Here is a 27,134-nt window from a genome sequence, read left to right as displayed (position 1 = left end):
CTCTGTACCTCGCTGACAGTTCCGAGGCGTAGATGTTAGGGGAGGGCTGTCGTCGAAGGGGATTACATATCCCTTCTTCAGGACCGACACTGACCAAGGGTCGGCTCCCCTTTTTGCCCATACTCCTGCAAAGTTCAGGAGTCTGGCGCCCACTGGTGCTTGGAGGAGCAACAAGTCACTTGGATTTCTTGAAGGGCCTAAATGAAGACCTTCCTCTCTTTTCAGAGCTCTTCTTTCTGGCAGGGGGACGAGCCACTGCACCTCCACGAAAGGGCTGCTGAGGAGGACGAGAGTCCTTCTTAACCGTCGACACTACAGGGCGTCCTTTCTTGGACGTTTGCGTTAGTAGGTCTTGTGTCGCCTTCTCAGTTAGCGAGCGAGATATATCCTTCACTAACTGAGAAGGAAACAGATGATCCGATAGAGGGGCGAACAGTAAGGCAGTCCTCTGGCTCGGAGAACCCCTTTCGATAATAGGGATCCATAAACTAATCTCTTTTTCAGGAGACCAACACCAAAAGGGAAGCCACTTCACCCGAACCGTCCTGTACTGCCTTGTCCATGCAGGACAGGACGCTATGGAGAATTTCTGGGTTTTTCAGAAACTCCGGATCCTTAGATTTGTTGGCCAGAACTCCGAGTGACCATCCAGAAAATTGAACACCTCTAAAGTGACAAAAAGTCCCTTTAGAAAGTGGTTCAACTCTGAAGTGCTCCACATCGCTCTGACCGATCCTAAGGAGTGACGTCTAGAGGCCTCCACTAAATTGGAAAAGTCGGCATCTGCAGAGGCAGGTAGAGAAAGACCCATAGTCTCTCCTGTCCCATACCAAATACCTCTCTTTCCGTGCAATCTGGAAGGAGGCATGCAGAATACCGTCTTTCCTAACTCCTTCTTCTTGTCCATCCAAGAATCTAAAGAATGGAGTGCCTTCTTCATAGATATCGCCAGGGTTCATTTTTAAAAAGGCCGACGATTTTGCCGTAGCCGAGCTCGAAAAGAGCGAACGAGGAGAAGGAGGAGCCGCCAGACTAAGAGAATCTCCAAATTCTTGAAGTAATAATGAGGCTAAGACTTTATAACTAGAAAGTCCCTCATTAGCAGGTAGGTTCATCATCACAACTCGTCTAACCCTCGATCAGACGAAGGAGAAAGTTCACGTTTGGAGGGAGAGTCCTTCCAAGACCTCCTATGTTCTGAAGGAGAGGAGCTCCTATTTGGAGAAGAGTCATAACCTCCAGGAACGAGTCCCCGACTCTTGCCTCCTGGCTCTTGACTCTTGCCTCCTGACTCCTGCCTCCTGGCTCCTGACTCCTGCCTCCTGACTCCTGCCTCCTGACTCCGGACTCCTGCCTCCTGACTCCGGACTCCTGGCTCCTGCCTCCTGACTCCTGCCTCTTGGCTCCTGCCTCTTGGCTCCTGCCTCCTGCCTCTTGCCTCCTGGCTCTTGCCTCCTGGCTCCTGCCTCCTGCCTGGATGCCTCTACACTCCTGGCTCTGGGCTCCTGCCTCCTGGTTGACTCCTCACTCCTGGCTCTTGGCTCCTGCCTCCTGGGTGACTCCTCACTCCTGGCCGGTGCCAGACGTCTGATCGGTTCATCCAGGTTTCGTACCGGAAACCTCACCTCGAGTAGGAGTATCGATCCTGGAGGCAGATACCTCCATACGTCTGGAGGATCTTTTAATAGGAAGGGAAGTGTCTTTCCTTCTAGGAGGCTCCTTTGACAGGACTCCTACAAACGACGAAATCTGTTCCTGCATCGCCATCATGAACCTCTTTGTAGCCTCCTCTTTATCCTCTTCGGGAGGAGGGGAAGGAGGAGGGGAGGAGTCCATAGCCGCCATCCTCCTGCCTCCTTCTCACTCTGGTTGAAAGAATGGCTCTTTCTTGCCTTCTTCACTCCCGATGGAGACTCCTCAGGGAAGTTTTCAGGGCTCGAGTCAATAGTCGGAGCCTTCCAACTCCTCTTGAGAGGCCGAGATCGATCTGAATCTCTCCAATCACGTCTCGGTGATGAAGATCCCGACGACGAAAAACACTCCACGTAGGACGCTTTTACAATAGCGATCCGTTGGCAGTCTGGGGTGTGCACAGAAACCGCCGAAGGGACACCTGATCGGTGGGGATTCTCACAACCTCCTTTCGGCTTTCGACATTCCTTCTCCTCTGGGCATGTGAGCTTGGAAGAGGTCTAGACCTAGGAGCGTTGCTGAGCCGACCAGATGCCCCCTCCACTACACTGGGGACACTCATATCACTGTCCACTGAAAAATCACTAGCCTTACCTTGTATGGCAGCCATTTTGTTTTCCATCAACTTGAAGGCTGCTTTTAGATCCGCAAGTTCTTTTGCTGGATCTACAGGTTCTGCAATAGAAGGGGCTGCAATGGAAGGAGAAGTAGCAATACTTACCCTTGGGGAAGATCCCAAGCTTGGAATTAGTTCAGATCTAGAACTACTTAAAACTTCTATGAGAAGCCTTCCTCATCTCTTTCTCTCTCTAACTTTTAAATAATTAGTTAGATTCTTCCATTCGTTCTCACTCACGTTCTCACATTCCTTACAAGTATTAGTAAAAGAACCATTCATACTCCCTGCACCTCTGCATACCGTGTGAGGGTCTACCGAAGCTTTCGGCAACCTCACCTTACAGCTACATTTCACACAACGTCTCACAAACCATACCAGAGTCAGACATTATTAAAGAAAATTCCAAAATCAAGTCCACAAAACAGTCCACAAAAGCGTATGCCAATCCAACAATCCAGATACGTCACCAAAAGTCGGTCAAGAAGATCAATTGCCGGTGTAAAAAGAAAAAACCATCGAGAGGAACCAACAACAATGTTGATGGTCCGGGCGACAGAAGAATTCTGATTAGAAAACGGGGATGGTTCCTAGTCCTGCCACCCAGGGCAGGGCGGTAGATCACCTGACCTACCTGTAGCGTGTGCCGCGAAATTTGAAATTCTGTCGGAGACGACGGAGTCTATAGCTAAGTATATATCTGGCAGGGAAGTTGAATGTATATAAAATTTTCATTATCTCTCTTCAACTACTGAAACTACCAAACAGTATAATAACCATTCATTTCTATTCTTTATTCTATCTTTACCTAATGTTTTTTTTATTAAATGTATTGCATGAATAAGTTTTTCAATTTACAGCAACCTTTTACCAATAGAATACTTAAAGCACAAGGGGTAGATGCTGACCAATAGGAGAGCAGGACCTTATGGGGGGACTAGCATCAGGAACCAATGGGAGAGTGGGAGGATGGTGGCGAGTTTACTCAGTTGGCGGCGCGGGAGTTTTAAAATTGTTCTCGGTGGTCCAGGCGAATCTCGGGACTTTACAGCAACAACCTTTCGTATCTTGAAAACTTTTTGTATGTAGAGCAGTAAAATTTTTCGCATTGGCTTTCGTAACTTGGATTTTTCGTAAGTTGAGCCTTTCGTATCTCGAGGTACTACTGTAGTAATCATCAGCAAAGAACTACAGTGTTCTTGGACACCTCTTTCTTGGAACCTCCAGTGCTAACGAAGAGTCATCGATACCCAGGCTGGATGTGTCGAGCCTTCTTCAGATAGCACAATAGTGCTCTAATGGGACAAAGTAGCATCTCGTCTGGATCATCACCACAGTCACAAAGGGAGGGGATGGTAAAAGACTCGAATCTAGCATTAGGGACTGAAGGATTCCGAGTCTTTGCTAAGAAATCTCGGACGAAATAGAGTGTAACCGATCCCCATCCCCTTCAGTGTTTAACATCAAAAAAAGAAAGACCATGAAGTTCTCCAACTCTCTTCGCCGATGCCAGGGCAAGCAGAAAGAGGTCTTGAGCATCAGATCCCTGTCTGAGATTCTCAAAGGGGCTCGTATGGTGCACAAGTCAGGCTCTGGAACATGAGGTCACATCCCATAAAGGGGGCCTGAGATCCCTGTGAGCAAGACCTCTTGGATCTCCTCATAAGAAGTAATCTTTACCTCGAAAGAGGATGAGATATCAATACCTCTCAGCTTTAAGACTAGGCCTAGTGTGGTCCTATAGCCTTTCACAGCTGAAACTGAGAGGAGCTTCTCTCCGCAAAGGAAGACAAGGAAATTTGCAACCTGCTGAAGAGTGGCTCCATCCAGAGGAATACCCCATCTATGACACCAACCACAGAAAACAACCCACTTTCCCAGGTGTACTGCTGCAGAGGACTGTCTGAGGTATCCTGCCATCTCTGTTGCTGCTCAGTGGAAAAGCCTCTCGCTCACAAGAGATGGTGGATAACCTTCAGCTATGAAGACAGGGAAGAAATTGCCTGATGGTACCGTTCAACATGCGGTTGACACAGCAGGTTGTGCCACGAGGGAATCTCTCTCGGTGCCTCAGAGAGAAGAGCCAGAAGGTCGAGATACCAAATGGCCTCAGGCCATTTGGATGCCACAAAAATCACCTGATGACTCGAGGTGGTCGACACACTGTTGATCACCATACGAATAAAACAAAACAGGGGGAAGGCTTGTACCACGAGGTTGTCCCTCAGGTGCTGGAACGTGTCCTCTGCAGTGGCCAGGTCCAGTACAATGGAGCAGAAGGTCTCTGGCTTCCTGTTGTACCTGATGGCAAACAAGTCTATGACTGGATGCCCTGATGGGCTGAACAGCCTTTCTGTCACGTCCTGGTGAAGGGAATACTCTATTCCTATCACATGATTCTGGTGGCTGAGCTTGTCTGCCATCACATTCCTTTTGCCTGGAATGTATCTGGCTGACTACTCTACCAAGTGGGCTATGTCTCACTCATTCACCTGCAATGTCAACTGAAGAAGTTCGAGAGAAGTGAGCCCCCCCGTTGCTTGTTGACATATGCCACTACTGTGGTATTGTTGCTCATCAATACTACCAAGTGTCCCATCACACGATCCCAAAATTCTTTAGAGCCAGGAAGGCTGCTTTGAGCTCCAAGATATTGATGTGAAGGTGCTAGTCATGAAAGTCCCACACTCCTGCAGTCAGCAACTCCTCCAGGTGTGCGGCCCATCCCTCAGTCAATGCATCAGAGAACAGAAGCATGTCTGGAGGGGGAGTGCTAAGATCCAATTAAGAGGTTCCTGTCATCGAGCCACCAGTCCAAGTCCTCTCTCACCTCCTGCAAGTAGTAAATAATTATTGTTTTTTTGTTAAGTCAAAGTATATAACATAACAACAAATAAAATAGTAGTATGCATGTTATCGTTAACATAATAAATGATTCAAACATTTAAACTGAAGAAATATTCTTGACTTTCAGGGCAAACTTTCAATATTATAGGTAAAATTCTGTTAAGCAAAATCAGTAGTACTTTGAACAACATCTAATTGGGTGGAAGGGCATAGACCGCATACCCAATTTTTCTTCTTATTACACCTATAACAACATTTTCCAGTACAATAGTACCTCGAGATACGAAAGGCTCTACTTACGAAAAACTCGAGATACGAAAGCCAATGCGAAAAATTTTACTGCTCTACATACGAAAAGTTTTCAAGATACGAAAGGTTGTTGCTGTAAAGTCCCGAGATTCGCCTGGACCACCGAGAACAATTTTAAAACTCCCGCGCCGCCAACTGAGTAAACTCGCCACCATCCTCCCGCTCTCCCATTGGTTCCTGATGCTAGTCACCCCATAAGGTCCTGCTCTCCTATTGGTCATTATCTACCCCTTGTGCTTTAAGTATTCTATTGGTAAAAGGATGCTGTAAATTGAAAAACTTATTCATGCAATACATTTAATAAAAAAAAAACATTAGGTAAAGATAGAATAAATAATAGAAATGAATTGTTATTACGTATACTGTTTGGTAGTTTCAGTAGTTGAAGAAAGATAATGAAAATTTATGGCTTACTGTGTAAAGTGATTGCTTGTCGATCGTTCGATGCTCGTAAGTGCTGGATGTAAACAGACGTTTGGAAGCTTTTTTTTTTTTTTTTTTTTTTTTGTTTATTATAGTTAATGGTTACTTAATGATTATTTGAAATGAGTACATGCAATACATATAATAAAAAAAATTGTGAATTAGATATTATAAACTATAAAATAAATCAGACTGCCAACAAATACATATTTTTTAGAATTCTTCTTCTGTTTTATTATTACGTTACATATACGTATGTTTCATTATAGCTGTCAGTAACTCAGTATCTCCATTAGGTAAAGATAGAATAAAGAATAGAAATGAATGGTTATTATACTGTTTGGTAGTTTCATTAGTTGAAGAGAGATAGTACTAATGACAATTTATGGCTTACTGTGTCCTAGGAAAAATGATTGCTTGGCACTCGTTCGATACTCGTAAGATGGGTAAGAGCTGAATGTAAACAATCGATTGGAAGGTTTGTTTTTTGTTTGTTTTGTATTATAGTTAATGATCAATTAATAATTATTTGAAATGAGTACATACTGATTATTTACACATTTTATTGGCATGTTCTAAGCTTTTAGCTTCTTAAGTTTAGATGTCAAAATCATAGACTAGGCTACAGTAGCAACCGCTAACATAGGCTAGGCTTATTGCTAAGGGACATATGCTAAAGTCCTAATATATGCAGTAAAAATGGGGTTGAACATTACATGCAGTTGAATATTACTCAAGTATGTACAGTATTTTGCCTTTTTGGAGTCATATTTCTTCCGTCGGATCGGCGTTGTAACCCTAGAACATGTGTTTTAGGCCTGGAAATATAATTACTGGGGTGTTTTTGGAGGGCTTGGAACGGATTAGCCATTTTACATGTAAAATGTGTTCCAAGATACGAAAAACTCATAATACGAAGGCCGTCTCGGAACGGATTAATTTCGTATCTCGAGGTACCACTGTATTCATCTTGTATATGTATACCTATATGTATATGCAATGACATTTATAAAGGAAAAGGTCCATTGTTCATACGCGAACAAACCCTCGGTCTTAAAATAGGATCATTTCTAGTGCCCTAGGATCTGATCCCGGCGACTGAGTTTGTCTGCGACCACGTTCCGCTTCCCTGGGATATACCTGGCTGAGAGCTCTACTGAATTGCTGATTGCCCACTGGTGAAGCTTGACGGTCAAGGCATGAAGTTGCTGAGAAACCAGGCCTCCCTGTTTGTTCACGTAGGCTAATGACATGAGAACAACAGAGTGACCCTCTACCATCCCCTGAAACTCCTTCAGATCCAGGAAAGCCGCCTTCAACTCCAAGACGTTGATATGCTGCTGCTTGTCCTCCAAACCCCAAACGCCTGAAGCGATGAGGCCGCCTAAGTGCGCGCCCTAACCTGCGAGGGAGGTGCCCGAGAACCGAAGGAAGTCCGGAGGGAGAGAACGCAGAGGGACGCCCTTCAATAGATTCCGGTCGTCCAACCACCAATGAAGGTCTTCTCTCACTTCCAAAGACAGTGGAACCAAAAACAGGGGAGAGTCCCCTGCTGGAGACCAGAATTCCCCCAGTCTCCATTGCAGAGACCGGAGGTGAAGACGCCCATGAGGGACCAGCTTCTCCAGGGAAGATAGGACTCTCAGAAGAACCTGCCCATTGATGAGCGGACTGATGCGACTTTTACAGGTGTAAGGGGTAATGATGAGTTTACCTCCCCCATTACATTTGACAACGTCTCCTTACACTCACAACATCCACACTAAATTGCCTTTCGCAACACCCAAGGATGCTCAGATGCAGGCCCCCTGGATCTTGTTTGAGGACCATCATACACTCTTTCAGTTACATCGCCATTCACTTCTTCCAAACCACTTTCTTTCAAACTCCCATTATCTCCCTCACTACCATCCTCCCAAATTCCATTCACTACTTCAACGATGTCTTCTAACTCTGGTTCCAACATCTCCCCGATTTCGGCCACCAAACCACTCAGTTCATCCATACTTCTGTCAAACTCCTGCAAAGACTTAATCCATCATATCAACTACCTCCTCACTACTCAGTTTCCTTCTCACTGAAGTCTTATTTGTCCCTGTCAACTCAAACCCACATACACTACAAGTATCATTCATTCCCCCAAAGTCATCCGTAGCACACGCTTTATCAACCATTTGCACCCTACCACCAACCCCCTTAACATGCCGTTCACACTTCTTCCTTCCACTTCCTCTCTCCACACTCTCCTGTTTTCTTCCATACTCAACCAACACCAACTGTCGATCTCCAAGACCAACTTGTTCACCGACAGTCGGCTCATACTTATTCTCCCTCAAACCACTCACTCATTGCATTCTCCTGAACATACAGTGGTACTTCCCTCCACTTACGGAGCTGGTTATGGTGTGCCCTAACCTCATCCATTCCCCCACCTACTCGCAATTTCCCCAAAACATAACTCAACAAAAATCCCGTTAAAAAGCTACCCAACTCTCTTGCCCAAACTCACTTGTTATCCCCATACTTTGCCTCACAATACCTCTCATATTCCTTAAAAAAATCCCCTATGTCCCTACTAGTACCATATTCCTTGTATTGTGCACATCTAGGTATCTCTCTCATATATACAGCCTTTCGTACTTCCCGCTCACTCTCACTCTCACTTCCGCTACTTCCATTCTGATCCCTCTTAACTTCGTCCCAATACAGCGAATCAACTTTCCATACTAACATCCATGCTCCTGATTACGTCTTCTTACCCTTCTTTCTTTCCCACCTCCACTCACCGCTATCCAAAATCACCTCCGTTTCCCCAATGTTCATCCAGTCTCATCCTGTCCTGTCATCCTTATAGCTTTCTCCCATCGTACTCTCAGCCCCCTTTCTATTCTTGTCCTCAGGTTTATTCCCTGTTTTTTTTTCCTCATTATCCTATGTCCTCCTCTTTTTCCCCCTCTTTCCTTTACCTATCACAAACAGTCACCTTCGTCACTCGTAGTTTCATCCACTCGCTTTTCCACTGTATTTACCACTTCTGACCTATCACAAGACCTAGTAGGCCTACCTCCTACAGCTCCCTCTCCCATGAACCCCTTCATCATCTCCTGCACTGCATTCATTATCACTAAGAATTTTTCTTCCATTTTCTTAACCATTCTCTCTTCCGCTCCTTTCACTTCTTTCATTTCCACTTTTGCACTCCTTAGCATTCCTCTCATTTCCTCTAACTCGCTCTCAGCTCCTCACACTCTACCCTTAACCTCTCATTATCCACTTCCAATTGTCCTCTTACTTCCCTCTCCAACCTCAACTCCTCCTTCAGCCTCTCCACCTCAGACAATCCTTCCATCCCAAACTTTCTCACCACTCACACACACAGGCCTAGACCAATCGTCCTGCAGCTGCCACACCAGCAGTCCCTGTTCGGGCGCCAAAAAATAATGTGGCGGGATCACAAGCTTAGTAAAAACAAGTAAACCTCCCACAGTTACGTTAATCGTACCAGCTAACAAAATTTCCCACACTCACACTTTCCCCTTTAAGTTACCTTTAACCTGCAGGACAATTGGTTCAATGAAATACAAACACACAAAACACATACAGGTACTCACCTCTGGGTTCTGATACTCAGGGCTAGGCCGTGCTGTCCGCCGGATATAGACTATGGCTACGCTAGCGACACAACCACCACCGACAACCAAACACAACCCAACCACCTGAGACCCACAACCCACAACAACTCAATAGATGTTGTCAAATATAAACTATCATTACTCCTCCATAGCGCGCTACAGCCCGCAACTTCTCCAATCTTTGATCCGACAGGAAAACTCTTGCCACTGTCGTATCGATGACCATGCCCAGGTAGAGAATCCTTTGAGTGGGTACGAGGTTCGACTTTTCCTGGTTGACTAATATGTAGAGGTCCAGACAGCACCGAGGAAGACGATCCCTGTCTTGCAGCAGCTTCTCCCTGGAAACTGCCAAGACCAACCAATCGTCGAGGTACCTCAGCAAACGGATCCCCTGAGCATGGGCCCAACTTGACACGAGAGAGAAGACCCTTGTGAACACTTGAGGGGCTGTCGTCAGCCCGAAGCACAAGACTTTGAACTCGAAGATCTTGTCCGCCAGAGAGAAGCAAAGGAACTTCCTGGACGTGGGATGAACAGGGATTTGGAAGTATGCATCCCTCAAGTCTATGGACAGCATGAAGTTGCCTTCCCTCACGGCTGCCAACACCGAGCGCAGGGTCTCCATCTTGAACCGTGTCTTCCTGATGAAGCAATTCAAGGTGATAAGTCTATCACAGGCCTCCATCCTCCTGACGCCTTGGGCACCAAGAAAATGTGACTGTAAAACCCCGGGGACGGACGCACTACTTCCTCTATCGCATCATTGTCCAGCATTTTCTGCACTTCCTCCTGAAGAACCAAGAACTTCAGAGAATCTGGAGGATACGTCTTGCTGAGCTTTGGCTCGTCCGACAGAGGAGGAGAGAAGTCGAATGGTAACAGGTATCCCACCCGAAGGACATCTACCACCCACTTCTCTGCCCCGTAACTCTGCCACTTGGCCCAATGGCCAGCCAGGCAACCCCCCCACCCGTGGCGCAGGAGATGGAGAGGCGCCCAACCTACCGACGGCCCCCACGACCTCTGCCCCTGGAGCCTCTTCTTGGTTTAAAGGAATGAGAGCGAAAGGGGCGTTGATCTTGAGACTTGGGCTGTGTCGAATGGGAAGGCCCTGCCAAACTCGGGGCTGCGATGGTCCTACCAGGCGACGATCTTCTCGACTGCTGCTGGATTGGGGGAGGAGGAGGGGCTGGACATCTCCAAGGGTGGGACTCTGACTTAGACACGGCTTGGTGCACCAGTCGGTCCTTGGTGTCAGCCTGGCGTCGGTCTATCGCATTTTCGAGTTCTGTCCGAGGAAACAAGAATTGCAACTCCAACAGATCACCATTCCTCAAGGCCAGCAAAGACTCGGTGTCGAGCGACCTCTCCATCCTAGACAAAGCTGCGTCCCTCCTAACCAGAAGAAGATTAGCCCATAAATTGGCACTGAGGTGAGCCAAATAAGAAAACGCCTTGCCCCCGGACTGCAATAGACTGGCAAGTGAGGCGGCACTCACCAACCCTTCAGGGGACCTGTTAGAAGCTACCTTGGCAATCACCACAGACCAGAGGTCCAGCCAAGAAACCGTCTGCAACATGGAGGCCGCCGTAGATTCCAAAGCTAAGGCATCTTGCAGAGACAAGGACGGAGCCACTGACCTCACCTGTTCCAAAGTCAAACCCGGCTTCAGGTGGCGTGACAACAAAAACGCTGAGCTTGTGGCATAGTACTTCCTATGTCTGATGAGGTGAGGGTAGTAGTTTGGTAGAGCCTCTAGAGCGAAGTGAACCGTCCCAGTCAGAAACAGAGGCGTTAACCTCCCACCAAGGCTTCCAAGCAAGAAGGAGTGTAAGACGACCGAGCCTGAGTCCTACTTTCCAAACTGTTGAACCCACGAATGAGATCAACAACTTCCGAAAAGAAAGACAGAAACTCCCGCGTGTCTCCCTCCTCCTGCTCTAGCATCAGCAACCGACGACGAGAAGGATGTGTAGGCTCTTCTAATGCGCCTTCTTCACCAAAATTCACAAGAGGGTTAGCAGCCAAACAGTCCGAAACCCCTACTAACCTATCTGGGCTCGGTCCAAGCGTCAGCCTCCGAGACAGACCCACTGTAACACTAGGCACATCACTTACCTCAACAGGTGACTCCAGACGTCCATGAATGGCCACGGGCGTGGCGGCCGTACATGCGGGAGATGGGGGTGAAACTCCAGCACTCGAGGTTGACGGAGAATCCTTATAGTCGAATTCTTGGGAGCACCAGTTAGAGAGGCAGGCAAACACTCCCGGCTGCACCAGCTCCGTGCTCACCACCTTCGATCTCTTGACAGGTGCCTTCAGATCTTTAAGGCGACGAAAAGGCCTTGGAGAAGAAGGAGCACTAATATCACGTTTCACGACAGGGGAGGATGCAACACGCTCGCGATGGGCAAGGACGGAAGGGGGGGGGGGGGGGTTGCATGTTCGTATTCAGCGGCGAAGCAACCCCTGCAGAACACACACACTAACACTGCCCAAAACCACAGCACTCTCGGGAACACATACGCGTTGTTCCTCCTCGACGGCGAAGGAAGGGCAAGTCCTTAGCCTTCCAATGCTTGATACGCTGACAAGGCGTAGAGGGGGAAGAGGGAGAGGAAGACTGCACTAACTTCTTATGCACACTCTTTCTTGGAAGGCGGGGGCGAAGCAACGCGTTTCCTACCCGTCCTCCCAACCGATAAGGCAGCCAACTTCACATCCAATACAGAGTCCAGCCTCTGAAGCACCTGCCTGGCATATGAACCTCAGACTGATGTGCCAGAGAAGGCTCCGACAAGGAAGGGAGATGTTGCGAACTGGGCGGCAGTGATGACGTCGCGGCTAAGCGAGGCGGATCGGAGGAGGCGACTGGGAGATATGTCATCGATGAGAGTGACGTCACAAGCGGTGGTGACATCACGGCTTCCCCTCTGTGCGAGGGGGAAAGAGACGCCACTGGCAGAGGAATACACTCCGATACAAAGCGGCACTGAGTTTGGGGTTACGCCTTAAGGGTATCGACACCTCCTCTTCCTGGGAACTTTCCCTGCTAGTTAAGGGGTTTGAGCAGTAGAGTTCTCCTAGAGAGCTCAAGCCCCCAACGTGGGATGTATCCTTGGTGCTTAGAGCTTAACTAAGAGTCCATATGACCACTTGCGTCGCTCATTCTGACAGGAACCTGACGCTCAAAGCACGTTTCCTTCTGGCTTTGGCATCTTCCAAGAGGGTAGGAAAGCTCCACGGTCTGAGTTATGAGATGAAGCACACCAGGGGTTGGAAGTCAGTGTCCTTCGTATTTGTCCCGGAATTCGTGGCCAAGACCCAAAATCCCTCGGTGCATGATGACAGGTTCACTTAGTTTTCCATTCCATCACTGACTGACTTTTTTGTGGGTGGTGATGCTCAAGAGCTGTTGTGCCCTGTTTCGGGACCTGCATTGCTATCTTAAAAGAACTCGGCACCTTAGACCATGCTGCCGCAGACAAGAACTCGCCACCTTAGACCATGCTGCCACAGACTTTTTGTTAGTACAGGCCGTACAAAGAAAGAGGTGTCTAAGAATACTATCTCTTTTTGGATACGGGAAGCCATCAGACAGGCATACTTGACTCTTGATGATTCCACCACCACGTCTGCACAGGCTAGAGCACATGACGTTAGGGGTATTGGTCCCTCTCTGGCTTTCAAAAAGAACTTGGCTGTACATAGAGTGCTGAGCGCTGGTACTTGGTTACGCCAGTCCACATTCACCTCCTTCTATCTTAAGGATGTTGCCCACAGATCTATGGGCACTTTTCCCTGGGTCCTGTGGTGGCTGCCCAACAGTTGTGTAACTCATAGTTGCCCTTAACGGGGCACCTTTGTATCTTACCTAAGATGATTGTGTGGATGAGAGAATGAGTGAGTTGGCTGGTCTCCTTCTTTCTCTTGTACCTTTCCTTCTTCCTTCGGGCGGTTTAAGGAATAGACATGTCATTTGCTGGACTGGTCTGATACAGGGAGTGAGGTAGTCATACTGGTAGTGTGGTCGTGCAATATACATATCTTACCCACTATTTAGTAGCATAGGTTTCCGCTCCTGGACAGGAGGAGTCGAGAGTACTACAAACCCTAGTGTCTTGGTTTGTATTGGACAGTCAGTTTCTCTTTGGTTCCCTATACAATGGTTATCCCATATATCATTGTACGTCACTCATGTTCTGAGTGGCTAGATATTAATGTATCTAGCTTCTCAACGGGCTTCAGTCCCTCTCCATGAACTATTTCTTTTGAGAGCTGGACTGGCGGGTAGGCCCCCAGCTGGTCTAGGATGTCTTATACCTCCCTCCAAGTATGAGTCTGTCCTATTGTTAAGACCGAGGGTTTGTTCGCATATGAACAAATAACACATTTTTTAAGACAATTTGTATTTTTCATAGCTACAAACATGAGGTCTTAACGTTATACTGCCCACCTCTAGCCGCCCCTCTATTTGTCAAGTCATCCTGAGTTGGGAAAGACTGGCGTAGATAAGCGGTGGTTGACCACTCTTCCGCTCTTACACATGCGTTGCCAGATATCACAAGATTCCTTGCTTTCATCTGCTTTTTAACCGGATCCAGCTGGGTGCTATAAATTATCCTAACGTTAAGACCTCAGGTTTGTAGCTATGAAACATACAAGTTGTCTTAAAAAATTTGTCATGTTTTGGGAAAAATGACCACCCAAAAAAAAACTCTAGGTACAGGCCTGAGAAACTACCTTCCTTTTCTTAGGCCAAGAAGCCTTCGATGAGTGAGGTGAGGAGGTGGCAGATGACGACAATGATGAAGACGAAGACAACAACACCTTCCTACCTCTTCTTCGTCAGCTTCCACAGGAAAGACATCAGGGTCCCCCAAGGGGCAGCAGATGACTCAGCAGGTCCACGAGCCAGAGTAGGAGCAAGTACAGGAGGCGCCTCGTAGGTACAGCAGCGGGAACAGCAGGTGTGGTCACCTCTGAGGGGTGACAGAGGAGTAGTATCCACAGGTGTGGGTAGAGGTGCCACCCCAAACCCAGAAGGGGGTGGCACTGCAGATACAGGAGCCAGAAGGTGACAAGCTGGTAGATGTACCCTAGTCCTCATTGCCACAGTAGGGGACACATTGGTCGGATGGTGCAACCAAACCAGGTGGAGGGGCATATAATAAGCCTGCACAGAAGGCGACCCCACCAGACCCAGCGAAGCCCGCACCTGATCCAGACCTGACACCTCATCTGCATAAGAAAGTTGGGTTAATGAGAGGGATCACAGAGGAGTGTTGCTCTGATCCATAGCCTCCCCCTCTCCTTCCTCCCCCAACTCATCGGGAGAGGAAGCAGAAGCAGAGGCTTCCACCAAAGAGGAAGCAACAAGCAGGGAACGATTGCCAGGATCGGGATAGGAAGATAAAGGGTTAGCTACCACAGGAGTGGTGGGGGTCGTGTTACCCCCGACCACAGATTTAGGAGTCTTCCCATGATACCTTCTCCTGCCAGCAAACTTCCCCCACTGCCCCATGGATCAATCACAACACTCCATACAATGATCTAGGTTACACTCACCCCTTGACAAGATAAACAGAGAGCATGAGGATCAACATCAAGGGAATCACTGATTTAACTATACATACTTCTTACCCCGCACCCCTGGGCACTGCCTACTGGGGCCAGGATTCTTTAGTGGTTGTAATTCTTGGGTTAGCACTATACGTATATCTGTAAACACACACAACACAATACGTATACACACACATATATATATATTAAAAAAAAGGAAAATTCCCACAGGGATTGAAAACAAATCAGCTGAAACAGTTGAGTTGAGCGGTGATGAGCTCGTCTATCCACATCAACAGTCGAAAGCATATTGGAACATTTACATTCGGTCGCGAAAGACTCCCAATGACCGGACCGGTAGTTAACTAGCGAACTGCCTTGTTTTAGGATTTCAGTGCCCGTGTACAGGCTTTGCCTTGAGTAATTCCGATTATAAAGGAATAAGGGTTTGTATATTATGTAGGAAGAAATAGGCTAGTTAAACATATTCTCTATGCACAGTGTCTTGTTCAGGGATTCAGGGGGAGTAAAGCCTCTGTTGGCCAGGTCTTGGTCACGGCATTCTTCAATAGGCTAAGAGTAGGTTAGGTTAGGATGCACCTAGGTTGAAATGTTTTTGATCTGCCCCAACAGTGGAACTCTCCTGCACTTTTTCCCTTTCATTGGGTAAATTTCAGCTTTAATAATTGGCCCACTTGCAAGAAAGGCACATCTAGTTACCAACTTTTTGGGTATGCACAGTGAAACATAATATATAAAGGCAGTCAGTATCTTGGCAACAGCAAATATATCACAGATTTTAGTATGTTTTTGGCATTAAGCATAGGGTAAATGACTGAGCGGCGATATAATGGCCACCTCTAAAGGTACATGGCCACTTTCCAGAAAAAGTACTTGAATTCACTGCCATGAGCATCATTCAAGAGTTGTGACCCATCTAGGCAGCACATCAAGACCTCTTCACTCCTCTCGAACTAAGTGCTTTCTCCTAAATTACAAAATAATGGCATAATTCAAGCGCTTTTTAGGGAAGTGACTGTGTTCCGAGAGAGGTGGCCTCTACGTCGCCGCTCAGTCACTTAGCCTATGAGGGAGTTTTCAGAACAAAGCAAAAAGATACCAGGGTAAATGACCGAATGGTGACATAGTCTAGCGGCCACCTCTCTTAAAACACGGCCACTTCCCGAAAAAGTGCTTGAATTACCTATGCCATTATTCGAGAAGAACATAGAGGTCTCAGTGTTTTGCCAAGATGGGCTACAACTCTTGGCTTATGCTCATGGCGGCAAATTCAAGTACTTATTAGGGAAAATGGCCGCATTCCTGGATCGGTGGCCACTATGTCGCCATTCGGGCATTTACCCTAATTCTACAGAAGAGCACTGCAAGGTAATGTAGTGATAACATTTTTTTACTGAATAGCTAGTAGGTATTAGAAAATGGTGTAGCAGCATACTTACACTATCTGCTAACTCGGTACATGAGATAACATGAAAAGTTACCGAAACAATCAAAGGGATTTATATCTTTTAATTAGGTACCTATGTTTTCACGTTCATTCCCTATGGGTTGGTACTTAACACGCAGCCCTACAGAGCTTTTCTGCAGAATCAGCCTCCCCAATAATATTCCAGTCAAGTTTGTTTGTTTGTTTGTATGGTGTTCTTACGTAACATGGAACCAGTGGTTATTCAGCAACAGGAAACACAAATCTCTCACACCTCAATGGAATGCCCGAGAATCGAACTCGTGGCAAGCGAGGTGGTACGCCAAACCATACTGACCACGGCACTGAGGCGCATTCCAGTCAAGTAAAATAGCTAGCTGATACAATTTCATTTTTCATCCTGTTTTGACAATTAAGTAGTACCTTATACTATACTCCCTTTTTTTCCGTCTGTCCATCCGCCAGCAGTGGTCGCACATGGCAACACTGCGTCCCTTGCTTAAATGGTTACGTTATGTCTAAATTTTAGGTAAATAAAAGGATATCTGGGTGTCCATTTGCAACTGGAAAGTGTTTTAATAATTTACTGTATGCGAATTACACCATTAATATTCGAAATAGGATATTATATACCCTAAAGCCCGAAACGCAGTGTTGCCATGCGCAAACACCATAGGCGGATGGACAGATGGAAAAAAACAGAGTATAGGTAGGTACCCTAAGTTTCTGGAAGATTAACATTGCACCTACTAGGTATACTAGCTAGACTAGAAGGTTAAGTTAGAAGGTATCTTTGGTGCTGCCAAGCTAGTACTACCACTTACAATAATTTCAAATTTAAATTACTACTAGGCTAGCTATAGGCTAGATAGTAGATTCACATCAACTGTACATTTGATGTCTAGCTAAGCCAGTTCCTTACGACGCTCCTGATTGGCTGTTGATAAGCCACTCACAGGGCTGGAAACTCTCAGTCTCTCTCGAGACTTCACATAGGCAGGATGTACCTACCTACCTATGTTCCACCTCTCCTAAGGAATGTCTTTCAAAAGTCTCTCAGGAAAGATGGAATCAACAGCCAATCAGGGGTGTCGTAAGGGAATGGCGTAGACATCAGATGCACAATATATGGTAACTACCCCTAATCACTACCTAGCAAATAGGTAGTACACTAAACACCTCAATCAGAACAAGGATTGTCAACCAAACCACCATTTAGGCTGCTACCTACTACCTATCTAGGTAGGTAGGTAGGTACCTAGTAGGTAGCAACAAGTGTCTTGCGGTTCAGGTGCCAATCGCGATAGGTGCCAAAGTTGTACAAAATAATTTAACATTACCTTCAGATACTAATCAGACACTGTCCATTAATGATCACTAACAATGAACGCACTTTTCACAACTCACAGATCAACAAAAGCTTCACAACACAATGCAGTGCTGGGTGGCGGTGTTGACATACTTCAGCATTCGAATTTTGTGCTCAGTTTTCCTCATTCGTGAGTCGGGGAGGGGGGGGGGGAATGGGGTTTGTTATCGGGATTCGGGAGGGATGGGGGTTTGTTATTGTAAACAAAGTAGTTTACTGCTTGTTAGCGCCGTTAAAAAAATGTCATTATCAAATCTCCTGACATATTTAAGTTGCTTCTTATTTTCCTCAGTTATTCGTGAGAAAATCATAACAACGAATGCTGTGGGTGTCTCCCTGAAGACAGCCTATTTAATTTCAAATAAAAAAGATGACTGTAGAAATAAAAGAAATTGGAGAAAAAAATTGAATTAAGATATGTAGGTTTAAACAATCAAGTAGCATCTTTCTCAGTTGGAGCTGAAATATTACTTGAGTCACTGAATATAAATATACAGTTAAACCACCAATAATTAAACTATTTCCGCCTCGGACTATGAATAAAATTTTAAAATTAACACTCACTTAAGATATTCCCCTAAAAGTTACTTGCATGCCCCAGAACATCAACGACAACATATAATAAAACATGAAAACCGAAAAGGCCCACATCAAGCATAAAAATAAATAAATAAATGATAATAATAATATCTGAAATATCTAAAAAAAAAACCAGTGAAGACGATTGGCTCAATTGAGAGTGCATAGGAAGAAGGACTGATTAAAGTTGACGAAGACCCAGAAATATACAGAGACAGGAGAATGACAAACAGAACAGAGGAATGGCACAACAAACCTTTTCTTCTCAACTACTCGGGTGGAATATTATCCTTTTGAATTATTATTATTATTATTATTATTATTATTATTATTATTATTATTATTATTATTATTATTGGTAGTAGTAGTAGTATTTGCTAGAAGATGACCTTCATTAATACAGGTTTTATTGAAAATAATGCAAAAAAAAATAGCCATTATTTTCAATAAAACCTGTATTATTATTTCTCACTGAATATCCTAGGCTTATTTGTAGCCCATTTTCCCAACTCGCTATTCCTTATTTAACATTCACCCTGCTTGTTGTTATACACAATGGTTGATTAAAGCCCCCACTTTCACTTCCACTTAGTACTAGAGGAGGCTCCTCCTCCTCAGCTCACTCTTTTTGTTCCGTTTTGCTGGAGAGCTGCTGCTGTGATGCGCGTCAAAGCATTGCGTGTACTTGTGTGCTTGGTTGTGGTTATATGTCTGTCTGTCTGAGTGAGCGCGTGTATGTGTGTGTGTGGGTAAGTTTGTACTAATAATGGCATCTAGCTGTGTATCTGAATGTGTATGTATATGGGTGTGTACATACTTTGTATATCTATGTACATATATATATATATATATATATATATATATATATATATATATATATATAGTATATATATATATATATATATATATATATATATATATATATATATATAGATATATCTATATCTATATATATAGATATATATATATATATATATATATATATATATATATATATATATCGATATATATATAGATATATATATATGAGTATATATCTATATATATATATATATAGATATATATATATATATATCTATCTATCTATATATATATATATATATATATATATATATATATATATATATATATATATATATCTATAGATATATCTATATATATATATATAGATATATATTATATATATTATATATATATATATTATATTGTTACGTTTATTGAACGCCTCGCCTTCCCAGCAGTTTTTTATTAATTGTAGTTATAAAAGAAGCAGCCATGCCTTCTCCTAAAGCAACTGATTTTGGGGAGAGAGCACGTCGTAGGAAGGACTTTCTGGTCTGACGGAAGCTTATGGTAAGAGAGGCCAGTCACAAGAGTAGCTAGGCCTCGAGATGGATTTTAGGGACTTCTACAATAAGACCTATTTTCCTTCCCAATTTGCTGGCGGTGTTTATCACTTTCAGGCAGTGCCCGAGGCGGTGTATGGAAGCCCCAAGTAATTCGAGAGAACCAGGATCTCTCTCAGTCGTGACCTAGGACGGATGTCCAGCCAGCCAGCCTCCCACACTTAGCCTAACGGCGTACTGGCGCGCCCGAGCCCCAGACCTGAGACCAAAGCCAGGCCGCATTTCTACAAAGATCCACTGAACATGGCATCCAGGTACGTCTAAAGTGTAAACTCCAAACCAGCACCTTTTACTACCATACGACTCTTGCTAATTTCATTTTCAAGTCTCACCTTTATCCCTCCTACATCAAAAGCCCTTTGTCCTCATCGGGCCACGTGCTCCCCCTTGTGACTTGTTAAAGACTAAGTCTTCAGTGCATACCTCAGTGAACCATTAGGATTCCTTTGCCCCAGTGTTAGAGAACTGAATAAGCGTAACTTGTGCAAGAAATCCTTTTCCTTTTATCTTGGCCAATCTGGGATCTTTTCCAGATTCCCTGAGTCACGGGTCAAGTCTGTCCGCCCGCAAGTGTTGCATTACTGCAAGATTATGAAACCAGCTTTTACGAATTCCATTTTGAGCTAGCTATCATCCACTTGAGAGATATTATAAGTCCACGTGGGGACCAGTAGCATTTACTTAACCTTGGCTGTTAAGCAGCCTCTTGTAATAAATTAGCTGTAAAGTAATTAGCTGGTTTTCTGGCGACCTTTCCTCTAGAGTAAATGTTCACTTTAATCCTTTCTTACGTAAGTTCAAACAATTCACTATTTTTCCCTCAATTATTCATGTTTACGTATTGGAGTCCTTTCAAGGCCGGGCTCATACGTAACAATGGCGACCTTGCCAGGATCGAATCTGGGCTTGCTTAAAAAAAGCTTGTAAATCGCGTTATCCCTTGTAAAACTTAAAATGTAAATGTTTTTACAAAAGCGCAAATCAACACACACTTGCAGCGGAAGACACACACTGGCTCACGGTAAGGTATACCATTCATATAATATGATTATTTTATAACAAATGTTAGCTTAAGGTACATTTAAGTATTTTTATTATGAAGTGTTTTAAATAAGTGTTAAGTGAGAAATATTATTGTATTGTAACGGCCAGAGCGCTGAGCAAATTCTGTTATTTTGTAAATCGCATTGTCTTCGCCTGACGAGACACTAACACGTGTGCAGATAGATGCCAGAAAGTACTAGATCAAACTAGGAAGTGCTTTGCCAGGGTTTATTGTTGTGTTAGAAAGCCTAGCTAGTTAGGAGTGTTCTACTAATAGTTATGGCAAAAGAAGTGTACAATTCTTTTGTCTGTGATAGGTTAGAGGAATTCAATTTAACGTAGGTTTCATTCCAAGTGTTGGTAACCGCTCAAGCTGGCCAGCTTTGGTAAGCTTCGCGCGTGCGCTTTCCCAGCCAACGTTCCGTCTCACAAAGTGGCAGGCATGTTTTTTATCCCTTTAAGCATTATCTCAACGATTTAAGCAAAGTAACGTAAGTCTTGAAAGTTTAACATAAATAATATTAATCTCGGTACTAGTATCTATCGTTCTGCCAGAGAAATTAACGTAATTCGCCTTGAATAAGAAATTAGAATTTCGTGTTGTAAATCGCCTCCGTGTTTACAGAGAATCAGCTGTTTGAACGACACGCTGCCCAACCCGCTCACACATTTCACCTAGCATCACTCACTCGCTCGCTGAGCGAAAGTTTCATTCCACTTCAGACTAAACGTAACCTCTTTTACAAATGTTTGCTAACACCGTTTAAAATCCATACCGTCATTTTCACTTGTCACAGGGACCTAGTATCCTTACGTAAAGTTAACGTAAATCTTAAAAGTAAAGTAAATTACAAGAATTGTTAACGTAAAACGCGTCTTTGTGAAATTCATGTTGAAACGCAAATCATTTCATATAAGCGCAAGCCGCTACCATTAACGTAAACATTGTTCACTGCGAGCGCGTTATCATTTTCATAAAACGTATCCCAAAGCAATTCTTTCATTAAACGTTAACGTAAGTAAATAATTTAACGCAACTGCGTCATATTAAAACTAAAAGTCTTAGTTCAATTAAATACAAGGGAGTTCATTCATATATCATTTTCACCCTCTCCGAGAGAGAGAGAGAGAGAGAGAGAGAACCAGAACCCATTATTCACGAAGCCAAGAGTACTACGTCCATTTCTTACACGCATGCAGAATTAACATTATTTTAGTCTCTTGTGTCTTTCCTTTACACTGAGCGTGATACGTACGCGCCTGTGTCCATTGCAGTTTGCAAGCATTTATTTAATTTACCGTACTTCAGCGAGGGACTGAGCATTTTCAATTTCCCATTACCTTTCGTTGCCCGAGTGGTCTTTTCTAATTTTTTCACAAAAGACTTGCGTATACCGCAAGCACAATTCGCACAGTGTGCCACGCAAATTCATTACTTCCAGACAAGGAAGTCGTTACCAGTTTAGGACTGGCCCCCACCAGTGCACATCAGGTCTTACCATTTTACAGTGCCACTAATTCGTGACACTGTCCATCGACTGGCTGCTGAAGTACTCCCACCTTTTACTTACTCTCCTCCACCATTACATTCTGCCACGAGCAGTGCCATTTCATTTCAGTATACTTGAGTATACTGCATTTTGTGTCGTCCGACGGGACACACCAGCACGCTACCAGTGCACAAGGAACTCCTCCTCATAAGTGCCGTGCACCTGTACAGGCCGTACAGGTAGCCCTTAACCTGCGTGTCCGTCCTACGGAACGCCCTATTCATTAGTGTGTCCATGTACGAGGATCAGTGATCCTTCGGACCACTCCACAAGGGAACGCCTCCCGAAAAGTGCGGCAATACCAGCCCTAAGTGCTGTCAAACCTGCGTGTCCGTCCTTACGGAACGCCCAATCCATTAGTGAATCCGCTATCCCGGATCACCCAACCAAGGGGAACGCCTCCCGAAGTGCCACAATACCAGCACTACTAGTGCTGCCCAAGGAACGCTTCCATAAGTGCCATTGCACCCGTATTGGACCTACAGGTTGCCCATTCCAGCGTCTCCCAAGTGAGGAACGCCCTTAAGTGTGACGTACGCCGCACACTATTTGATTTTCTGCCTCATCAGAAGGTGCCATTCCAGAAGTGCCACCAACTTACGGGACACTTCCCAAGTGCCACAGAGCACCCAGTCTTTTAAGACCTTTCATTACCTATTTCAGAACACATTTCCAAGTGAGTACCACATTACGTAGTGGGCACTCCCATTCCACCCAGTACCTTCCTGGCCATTATTTTCAACTCTGTCCGAGCCCCTACTGCAGCCAAAAGAAATGGCTTCTGCTGCCCAACCATATATATCCATAGAGCTGGAGAGGCTCCAGACACTCATGGCTCTGGGCACGAACGCCGGTTACACTGGGCAGGAACTCACCCTGTGGGTGAAGGGGCGGATGGACGATCTGCTCCTGCAAGAGAGAGTCGCCAGAGAAGAAGGGAGGAAGGCAAGGGAAGAAGAGAGAAAGCATGAGCTAGCTCTCAAGGAGAAGGAGCTTGAGGTGGAGAAGGCAAGACAGGTGAACGCCGAAGCCCTAGCCATGCAGCCAGCTCCCAGCCCCACACCTACGGTGTCATCCAGTCCTATTGCCAGCATTAACGCTCTCATCCCGAAGTGGACTAAGGATGAGCCCGAGGCATGGCTGGAAGAAGTGGAAGCCCTATTCGAGAACTACCCTACCACTGAGATAGAGAGGGCCGCCCTGCTTGCCAAGCACCTGGATGGCAAGGCTAAGACTGCCCTCCACTCACTGGATCAGGGTCAGCGAGGGGACCTGGTGGAAGTTCGCCGGGTCATTACGAAGGCCTATGAGATCATCCCGGAGAGGTGGAGGCAGCGTTTCCGAGGTCAGGCCAAGGAAGTTGGTTGGGCCTGGGGAGATTACTCCTACCACAAAATCCAAGCCGGAAAGCACTGGCTCGAGGCCATGTCGTGCACCGAGTTCCAGGACCTGTTTTAACAGGATCATGCTGGAAGACCTCTACCAGTGTGTACCTGGGCCACTCGCAGTGGACCTTAACGACAAGCAACCCAGACACTTGCGGAAGCTTGTCGCCTGGCTGACGACTGGGAGACTTTCAACCCCTCTCACAGCACCGACCCACCGACGCATAGTGCCACCCGGTCCTCTCTCTGGATCCGCACGGCCAAAAGGACGCCCACCAAGGACACCCACGGCTTGCAACGTTTGCAAGAAAGTGGGTCACCTCGCAGCAGAGTGCCGCCTCAAGAGCGCTGCGAACCACAAACCTCCTCAGAACCCTCCTAGGCAACCGAATGGTACCTCAGCCTCCTCTCAAGACCAGTCAGATGCCTTACGGAGACCGCCCAGAGAGGGGCGCCTGCAGAGCCTGTGGGGCTACAGGGCACTACTCCCCTGGATATCGGGTGCCCCAAGCATGTGCCTTCGACCAGGCACGTCCACCTGATCAGTGCCACAACCTCTCGGCCGTTATGCCCGAGTCCAGGTCTCACCCTGAGCGGGTGTTGGACCCCTTCCGGTCACAGTGGCCCCCCTGGATGGGCTCTACCCTTACCTGTGACTCTGCCAGTTACGGTAGATACCGGCTCCGATCTGTGTCTCATAGACAGGACCAGTGCCAGCCAGTGCCACAGTCGACGAGCACATCAGGTGGGCCATGACTTGGGTCGAAGGGCAGTCCAAGACCCATCCCACAGTCGTCCTGCAGATCACCACTCCTTGGTGCACCAAACCTCACCGCCTAGGTGTAGTGCATACAATTCGGCATGGAGTAGGTTTCCTATTGGGACGGGACCTCCTCTGGGGATGTCCCTCCCCCACACCACTCCAAGGCCAAGCTACCTCTCCACATCAAATCACGGCCAGAGAGGACTCTTCACCTGTGCCAGAGCACACTGCCAGCCTTGGTGACTCCACAGATTCGTAATCTGTGGGGCCATCTGGCCTTACCGTCCAATGTCCACAGAAGAAGTTCTCGAACCAGTTCTGCCGAGACTGTGGCCGCAAGGGTCACATATCTGCAACTATGGAGGGTGCGCGAATTACAATATTCCTGCCATCGCAATGGCAGTTACCAATCCTTCGTTACTAGGACCCCCAGCTCAGGGTCCTATAACCGTCGCACCCCTCCAAGGTCATTATCCACCAAGCCATGTCAGAGCCTTTGATGACTCCGGCGCTCAATCTCCCTGATATGGGAAGTATCAAATCCCTGAGGGCTACCGTCGATAGACGGCAACTGATCACGATTGAAAGCATCAATCATAGTAAGATGATCCTTCCCCACCGTCCGAATTGAGAGTCGCACGACCTCACCTTACCAAGGTATGTACACTTGCAGTTGCAAGTTACCTTCCAGGAGGTTACGACCTCCTCCTAGGGCATGACCTGAAGTCTCCCATTACCAAGGGCCCGCTGAGAGGTATTGCACCTCCGGTACCCGTTACATGTCCAGTCGACCTCCACACTCTGCCAGTGCCACTGGGCAGTGCCAAGCTCCGTCCAGCCTGGACGTAGAGCCACCACCAAACTTGACCTCTGCGCCTGGCCCCGAGCTAGCGCCAGCGCCTAACCTAATCAAGGATCCTCCTACAGGAGATCCTCCAACAGGCATGGAGCTTACCGCAGCTCATGGCCAATCTCCAGCCCATCATTCTTCTTCCCCTTACCACTGTCGCCCGAGGATGAACCTCCGGCAGACCCAACATTCTCACCTCCTCTAGACAACCAGGAACTGCCCGACCAGGAGTCAGCCCGGAGTCTTACCCTTACGACGACTGTCGCAGCAGCCGAAGTTAGGGCCTCCCCTGCAGTAGGTTCCACCTCTACGACGGTTGCTGCAGAGACCGAAGTAGGGTGTTCTCCTGAAATCCCTCAGGCTACCGCTGCCTCTGCTCCTGACGGTGTTTCTGGCCTTACCCCAGAGTCTGTGCCTCCGTCTACTCCTAGGACTGGTATAGCCAGGTCCTGGAGGAATAAGAAGAAGAAGAAGGGACATAACAAATCATTAACACACTAACCAAAGAGCCACATGCTCTCCTTGACACTGTGCCCAGGGTACAGTTGTCACATTCATTTGCAGAGTGATCCTGGCACCTACCCAGAGAAGGTAGCCAGCCTGATCTCTGCCAGTAAAACTAACCCTCTAACCCCTAGAATTGGTAATACTAACCCTCATTTAAATATAATTACCTCATTACATTTCCATCCTGGTATTCTACTAACCACTCATCATCCTCACGCATCATTACCTCATCTAATGTATTTTAACAATTCGGTCGCCGAACCGCTGCTGTGCGTACCACACTCTGGAATGATTGCGTCCCCAATTAACTGTATTGAGTAGGTTAGGCTAAGGATTTAGTACCAGGGCATTAGGGTAGTAGAAGAAAGAATTTTCAAGTAACCTTATCTAGGGGTAGAGTAGATTGTCGTCACAGACAACCCGTAGTTATTACTTAGGCTAGAATACATTACTCCATTAAGTTAGTACCGTACACTTAGCATCTCCGCCTATAAGTTAGGTAGGCCACTGTAGTTAGCTGTATCGCTGCTCTAAAAACTTCAAGTTAGAGTAAGAGAACTGGGTAGTCGAGACGTTCAACTTATTTAAGCCAAGGCCTTCACGCCCGAAAGGGAGTGAATGCCTTCTTAACAGGGGGAGCTGCTACGTTTATTGAACGCCTCGCCTTCCCAGCAGTTTTTTATTAATTGTAGTTATAAAAGAAGCAGCCATGCCTTCTCCTAAAGCAACTGATTTTGGGGAGAGAGCACGTCGTAGGAAGGACTTTCCGGTCTGATGGAAGCTTATGGTAAGAGAGGCCAGTCACAAGAGTAGCTAGGCCTCGAGATGGATTTTAGGGACTTCTACAATAAGACCTATTTTCCTTCCCAATTTGCTGGCGGTGTTTATCACTTTCAGGCAGTGCCCGAGGCGGTGTATGGAAGCCCCAAGTAATTCCGAGAGAACCAGGATCTCTCTCAGTCGTGACCTAGGACGGATGTCCAGCCAGCCAGCCTCCCACACTTAAGCCTAACGGCGTACTGGCGCGCCCGAGCCCCAGACCTGAGACAAAGCCAGGCCGCATTTCTACAAAGATCCACTGAACATGGCATCCAGGTACGTCTAAAGTGTAAACTCCAAACCAGCACCTTTTACTACCATACGACT

At 46.2% G+C, this 27,134-nt stretch overlaps 1 protein-coding gene across 2 annotated transcripts in view; it reads right to left on the bottom strand.

The window, feature by feature from the left end:
- LOC135208003 (peroxidasin-like) overlaps window positions 1–18,044 on the bottom strand; it is a 104,809-nt gene extending 86,765 nt beyond the window's left edge. Inside the window, exon 1 of one of the 2 annotated variants that reach the window (XM_064240098.1) lies at window positions 17,943–18,044. The gene's annotated coding sequence lies outside the window, so the exon portion shown is untranslated. Of the gene's footprint in view, window positions 1–17,875 lie in introns of both variants that reach the window. The other variant, XM_064240097.1, reaches the window with a different exon arrangement.
- Window positions 18,045–27,134: the final 9,090 nt, after the last annotated feature.

The sequence above is a fragment of the Macrobrachium nipponense genome, chromosome 34 (genome assembly GCF_015104395.2).
Source record: "Macrobrachium nipponense isolate FS-2020 chromosome 34, ASM1510439v2, whole genome shotgun sequence".
NCBI classification, from domain to species: Eukaryota; Metazoa; Arthropoda; class Malacostraca; order Decapoda; family Palaemonidae; genus Macrobrachium; species Macrobrachium nipponense.
Note: the sequence above shows the minus strand (reverse complement) of the source record. Positions and strands in the feature narration are given on the sequence as shown.